General features: G+C 36.3%; 1 non-coding gene across 1 annotated transcript; it reads left to right on the plus strand.

Annotated features, from left to right (window-relative positions):
* The first annotated feature begins 6,085 nt into the window (after positions 1–6,085).
* On the plus strand, positions 6,086–6,192 carry LOC113860290. The gene has a single exon (XR_003503745.1). It is a non-coding gene; the product is annotated as a small nucleolar RNA R71 (small nucleolar RNA).
* The last annotated feature ends 851 nt before the right edge of the window (positions 6,193–7,043 follow it).

Below are 7,043 nucleotides of genomic sequence, written 5' to 3' on the forward strand. Positions count from 1 at the left end.
TATCAATTACGCTCAAGATATTTCCCCATTTGCCATTTTTGACATTTTTCCAGAGTTGCAGCAAAGAAAAACCCTAAATACAATTTCAAAGAATGCAGAGAGCGTACCTGGAGCTTCAAAAATGTGAATGACAATGAAAAAGAGGGAGAAATTGCTTGCTGGTTGCTTCACGAAAGATTGAAAGTCAGAGAAATTCAGAGGGAAATGGGATTTAGGTTTAAATGGATGTGAGCGTGGTTCCTTTATATGGAATTTGGGGTCACGCGTGTGCACGTGCCCACTTTTTAAGTGAGAAGTGAACGTTCCCTTGTGAATAAAATTCTGCGTTGTCACTCTTGTCGAACAGAGTGAGTGTTCCAGAGAACTTGAAAATTTTGAATGCAATGCGCGTTATCACTATTGCTGGGCAAAGTGATAACGCGCAAGCTTATTCCTTGAGCGTAGGTACTTTTATCAGTAAAAGGAGTAACGCGCTATGAAATATTCTATACTTACCTGCGCGTGATCACTCTTGACAAGGAAAGGAAGTGATCCAGAGAGTGTGTTTTTCTCATCTGCCTCTGCGTTATCACTCTCATCAGCGAGAGTGATTGTTCCAGAGAGCTGTGTTTCCCAGTCAGTTTCTGCGTTATCACTCTCATCAGCGAGAGTGATTGTTCCAGAGGGGAAATCTCAGAATTCCATCTCTGCTTGATTGCTTTCCTGCAAAAGAGTGATTCCTTTCATCAATCCAAGTTCTCCAAACTTTAATTGGCTCACTTAACAAATCATAATCATTCCAATACACACTCACCATATAAAATACCTATTTCTCTCATCATGTTCACCTTTAATTACATATGCAACATTCATCCAAGGCTGAATTCTGAGAATTTCTGCTTAACATATTCACAATGCAATTCTAACTTTTCCATAACACATTATAGCATGAAGTCCAATTACATTTATCAGATTCACTACAAATGACAGATTTAACATGCTTCAAAATTTACCTTTTGCATCAAATTTACAGAATATGATGAGTATGATGCAGAACTTTGTATTTTTCAGAGAATTTGCAGAATTTGATAACTATTATTAAGACTGTACAAGAACTTTAAGCATTCTAATTAATTCCAATCTGCATTCTTGTTTCAGCCACCAGATTTATTCCAAACATCAAATTCAGCAAGGTAACTAAGATGAAAAGTTCAGATTTTGACTTTTATGAATACTGTTAATTCAAAATTAATGTAGAAAAGTTAAATTGGGTTAGAAATGTGAGTTGCCTCTCACAAAGTGCTTCTTTAATGTCATTAGCTTGACATTAATTGTTCTCACTCAAGAGAAACCAGTTTCATGCATGACATGTTCTTGTAAACTCCTCCATGATAGATCTTCAATCTTTGCCATTGACCTTGAATCTCTCCCTGTTTTCAGATCTCTATAAGAATTGCTCCAAAGGGAAAGTTTCCTTGATAAAAATGGTCCAGACCATCTAGATTTCAATTTCCCTGAAAACAATTTAATCTTGAATTGAATAATAGTACTTGCTGGCCAGGTTGAAATCTTTTTTGCAGAATAAATTGTCATGGCTTTTTGGTTCTTTCTTTATAACATTGCATTTTCATATGCTTGTTGTCTGAATTCTTCCAATTCATGCAACTGTAAAACTCTTTTATTTCCAGCACTTGATAAATCAAAGTTAAGCCATTGTAGTCCCAAATATGCTCTGTCTCCAGCTGGTAATGACAGGCTTTTCCAATACTAGCTGATATGGAGACATACCAATTGGTGTTTAAAGCAGTCTATATGCCCACAGTGAGTCATCCATTTCTTAGACCATCCTTCCTTGAACTGTTCACTACTTTCTCCTAAAATTGTTTTATTTCTCTATTTGAAACCTCCACTTGTCCACTTGTTTGATGGGTGATAGGGTGTAGCAACTTATGCTTACACCATATTCATTAATACAGCTTCAGATATTTATTGCAGAAGTGGTTCCTCCATCACTTATCAGCACTCTAGGGCACACCAAATCTTGAAAAAATGTTCTTTCTTATAAAGAATAACAGTCTTGCATCATTGGTTCTGGTGGAATTGCTTCACCCATTTGGACACATAATCCACTGCAACTAGATGTATCGTGTGAGAATGAGGAGGAAATGGTCCCATGAATCATCCCCACATGTCAAAATTCTACTTCAAGATATTTTGTAATGGCATCTCATGTTTTCTAGAATATTCCCATTCTTTGGCATTATCCACTTTCCACATAGTTCTTGCATCTTTGAAAAGTTGGCCAGAAAAGACCAGTTGCAAAACTTTTGCAGCAGTTCTTGAACTTCCATGATGCCTCCATATTCTGAACTGTGGCAATGCCACAATATCTTGCTGCTCTTTGTGGAATACACCTTCTAAATCCATCTACTCCAATTTTGAACAGTAGTGGTCTTCCCAAACATAGAATTTCTATCATGTAAGAATTTTTTTCTTGCTGCCAATTCATCCAATTTGGAACATGGTGTGTGCTTTAAATTGGCTATGTCAGCAAACCAGGGCTGTATTCAATCTGAAAGGCTTTCATCTGGAAATTCTTCTTTATTTTCCATCCAAATGGTATGACTTCAAGTGGTAATCTTGACAAGTGGTCAGCAACACTGTTTTCTTTCCTTTTTTTGTCTTTGATCTCTAGCTCAAATTCTTGGAGGAGTAGAATCCATCTTAATAATCTGGGCTTTGCATCCTGTTTTGTCAAAAGATATTTAAGAGCAGCATGATCAGTGTATACAATCACTTTTGAACCCATTAAATATGATCTGAACTTATCAAAAGCATGTACAACAGCTAAAAGTTCTTTTTCTGTTGTTGTGTAATTCACGTGTGCAGGATTTAACACTTTGCTTGAATAATAGATAGCATGTAATTTCCTATCTTTCCTCTGTCCTAAAACAGCACCCACTGCACTATCACTTGCATCACACATGAGTTCAAAAGGTAATTTCCAATCTGGTTTTGCAAGAATAGGTGCAGAAATCAATTTCTCTTTTAAAACAGAAAATGCATGCAAACAATTATCATCAAATATGAAATCTGCATCTTTTACAAGTAAATTACTCAAGGGTTTAGCAATCTTGGAAAAATCTTTTATGAATCTTCTATAAAAACCAGCATGTCCTAGAAAACTTCTAACTCCTTTAACATTGACAGGTGGAGGCAATTTACTAATGACTTCTATTTTAGCTTGGTCCACCTCCATTCCCTTCTCTGAAATTTTGTGACCAAGGACAATGCCTTCTTGTACCATGAAATGGCACTTCTCCCAATTTAACACAAGGTTAGTATCTTGACATCTCTGCAAAACAGTGGATAGATTAGCTAAACAATCATCAAAAGAATCACCAAAAACAGAGAAATCGTCCATGAACACTTCTATGATGTTTTCTACCATATCAAAAAAAATAGAAAGCATGCATCTTTGGAAAGTGGCAGGGGCATTACACAAACCAAATGGCATTCTCCTATATGCAAAGACTCCAAATGGACATGTAAATGCAGTTTTCTCTTTATCTAAAGGATCTACAGCTATTTGATTATAGCCTGAATACCCATCAAGAAAACAATAAAATGAATGTCCAGCAAGTCTTTCTAACATTTGATCTGCAAATGGTAGTGGGAAATGGTCTTTTCTGGTTGCATCATTTAATTTTCTATAGTCTATGCACATTCTCCATCCAGTCACAGTCCTAGTAGGGACAAGTTCATTCCTTTCATTAGGTACAACTGTCATACCACCTTTCTTTGGAACAACTTGGACTGGACTTACCCAATTGCTGTCAGAAATAGGGTATATTATTCCTGCATCTAACAGCTTTATGACCTCTTTTTTAACTACCTCTTTCATGGCTGGGTTTAACCTCCTTTGTGGCTGCACAACAGGTTTAACATTCTCTTCAAATAAAATTCTGTGCTTACAAAATGAGGGATTTATACCTTTCAGATCTGCAATACTCCAGCCAATTGCAGATTTGTGTTCTCTCAAAATTCTGAGCAATTTTTCCTCTTGTTCTTCCTTAAGTTCATTGTTGATGATGACTGGATTTTCATGATTCTCATCCAGAAATGCATACCGCAAGTGTGAAGGGAGTTGTTTCAGTTCTAACATTTGCTTTTCTTCTTCTTTAGCATCCTTTTTCAGCTCTTCTTTCACTATATTTTCTGCAGGTTTTTGAATTGGCAGAGCTTCTAGTTGCTGCTGCACTTCCATGATATCTTCTTCATTCAGAGTTTCAGATTTGTCATTCCCTGCAGATATTATCTCTTCTAACACAGCAATTTCATCAAATTCTTTCATATAATGTTGTGTAATGAAAGTATCCTGTATATCTATCTTCATACATGTATTATCTTCAACTGGATATTTTAAAGCTTCAAACACATTAAATATTACCTTCTCATCTTGAACTCGAAGCATAAGTTCACCTTTTTGCACATCTATTAAAGCTCTTCCAGTTGCAAGAAATGGCCTCCCTAGGATCAAAGGAATGTTAGAATCCACCTCCATGTCCAGAATTACAAAATCTGCAGGAAAAATGAACTTATCAACTTTCACTAATAAATCTTCAACAACTCCATATGGATAAGTATATGATCTATCAGCTAGCTGCAGTGTAATGTTGGTAGGCTTCACTTCCTCTATTCCAAGTTTCTGCAGAACAGCCAATGGCATCAGATTTATGCTTGCTCCCAAGTCACACAATGCTCTTCCCACAGTGCAGTTTCCTATTTCACAAGGAATGCTAAATGATCCAGGATCTTTCAACTTTTGAGGAAGCTTTCTTTTGAGAATGGCACTACACTCCTCTGTCAAAGGTACTATTTTGTCATGCTCTAGCTTCCTTTTTCTGGAAAGTAGTTCTTTCATGAACTTTGCATATGAAGGCATTTGCTCCAAAGCTTCTGCAAAAGGAATGTTAATTTGTAATTTCTTAAAGACATTCATAAACCTTTCAAATTGTTCCTCTTGTTTAGGATTTTGGACTCTTTGAGGATAGGGTAGCCTCTTGTATTTTTCTGGGTCTATTGGCTTACAAGCTTCCTCAAAGAGTTGCTTTTTGGTTTTCCTTTCAGAATTCATAAGAACTTTTTCTTTTTCTTCTGAATGGTCTTTCTTCAATAGCTTAAAATTTCCTTGTTGCAGATCTTGTTCAATATTTCTTTCTACTACATCATTCACTTTCTTTTCTACTGGTTTAGGGCTTGCAACTACAGCTCCACTCCTTGTAGTTATGGCTTGACATTGCTCTTTAGGATTGATTACTGTATTACTTGGAAATCTTCCTTCATCCCTGCTGGATAATTGTTCAGCTAATTGTCCAATCTGTGTCTCTAGTTTCTTCATGGAAGCTTCTTGGTTTTTGAAGCTTGTTTGAGTCACCTTCATGAATTGCAGCATAGTCTCTTCCATCTCAGTCAACCTCTCATTCATAGGTCTGGAAAATTTCTGATTTCCTTGAGGTTGAGTGGATGAATTCCTCTGAAAATAAGGCTGTTGTGTTGCTGGACCTGCATTAGAAAAAGGCAAATTTGAGTTAGAATTCTTTGCAGCAGAATATTGATTATTCCAATTAGAATATTGCTGAGTTCTATTATTCAAAATTGAAATCCAGGGGGATATGATGGCTGTTGTCTCTGAAAATTGTTCATATAATTCACTTGCTCTTGTGGTTCACTTGTGGATGCCTCACATGCACCATTTGCATGGTTTCCTCCACAAAAATCACAACTTAGCTGACTGGTAGGCATACTCCCTGTTTGCAGATTGTTGATTTGTTGTGTTAAGGCAGCTAATTGTTCTGAAAACATTTGATTTTGTAGCTGATTTTGTGCAAGAATAGTTTCCAGAACTTTAGCTTCATGACCAGAGTTTCTTCCTTGATTCCTTGAGTTTGAATTCTGATACATTGAAGATGCAATCATGTCAATAATCCTTTGAGCTTCTTCTAAGGACTTTGTATTTAATGAACCTCCAGCAGCAGCATCAACCATTGTTCTTGTTACTGCATTCATCCCATTATAAAAAGTTTCCAATTGCATCCAATCTGGAATATAATGATGTGGACACCTTCTTAGCAATTCTTTGTATCTTTCCCAAGCTTCATACAATGATTCTCCTTCTTGCTGCACAAAGGATGTAATTTCTCCTCTCAGCTTAGCAGCTTTGGATGGAGGGAAGTACTTGGTTAAAAACTTATTCACAAGTTCTGTCCAGGTTGTGATGCTTCCTTGTGGTTGAGCTTGTAACCAGCATTTTGCTTTATCTCTCAAGGAGAAAGGAAATAGTCTCAATCTGATGGCTTCTTCACTAACCCCATTTATTCTTATGGTGTCACATAGTTGTAGAAAATTTGAAATATGTAAGTTAGGATCATCAGAATTTCCACCAGAAAACTGATCTTGTTGGACTAAGTGTAATAAAGCAGGTTTAATCTCAAAATGGTTGGCTTGAATAGTTGGCCTGATTATAGAAGAGTTAAAACCTTGCATGTTAGGAATTGCATAGTCCCCTAATGTTCTAATTCTATTTTGTTCTGCCATCCCTATTTCTGAATTTAGTTGTCTCAAAGATGTAGGTGTTCTTTTCACTCTAGGATTACTCTGAGATTCTGGAGAATGGACAGCTTCTAACTCACTATCACTCCCTATGGCTTTTTCTGCTCTAGACTCTTTTCTCAATCTTCTTAAGGTTATGTCTATGTCAAGATCAAAGACTAGAGTTGATTTGTTTTTGTTTTTGCCACGCATATACAATTCAAAATGAAGCAAAAGTAAACTAGAAGTTAGTATTCAGAACTGCACCACGAAAATTATGCAGTAAATATCAGTAAAAGTAATTGAAACACAAGTTTAAAAGTTGCAGAATTATGCAGAATGGACAAAATGTCTAACTACAGATTACTACTACAGAAATTCAGAGAACAAAATACTCAATCTAGCTATTCTTATGTTACTAATGATATTGAAACTCTAATCTCCCCGGCAACGGCGCCAAAAACTTGTTGTTT

Source organism: Abrus precatorius, unplaced genomic scaffold, assembly GCF_003935025.1.
Source record: "Abrus precatorius isolate BTA unplaced genomic scaffold, Abrus_2018 Scaffold2, whole genome shotgun sequence".
NCBI lineage: Eukaryota > Viridiplantae > Streptophyta > Magnoliopsida > Fabales > Fabaceae > Abrus > Abrus precatorius.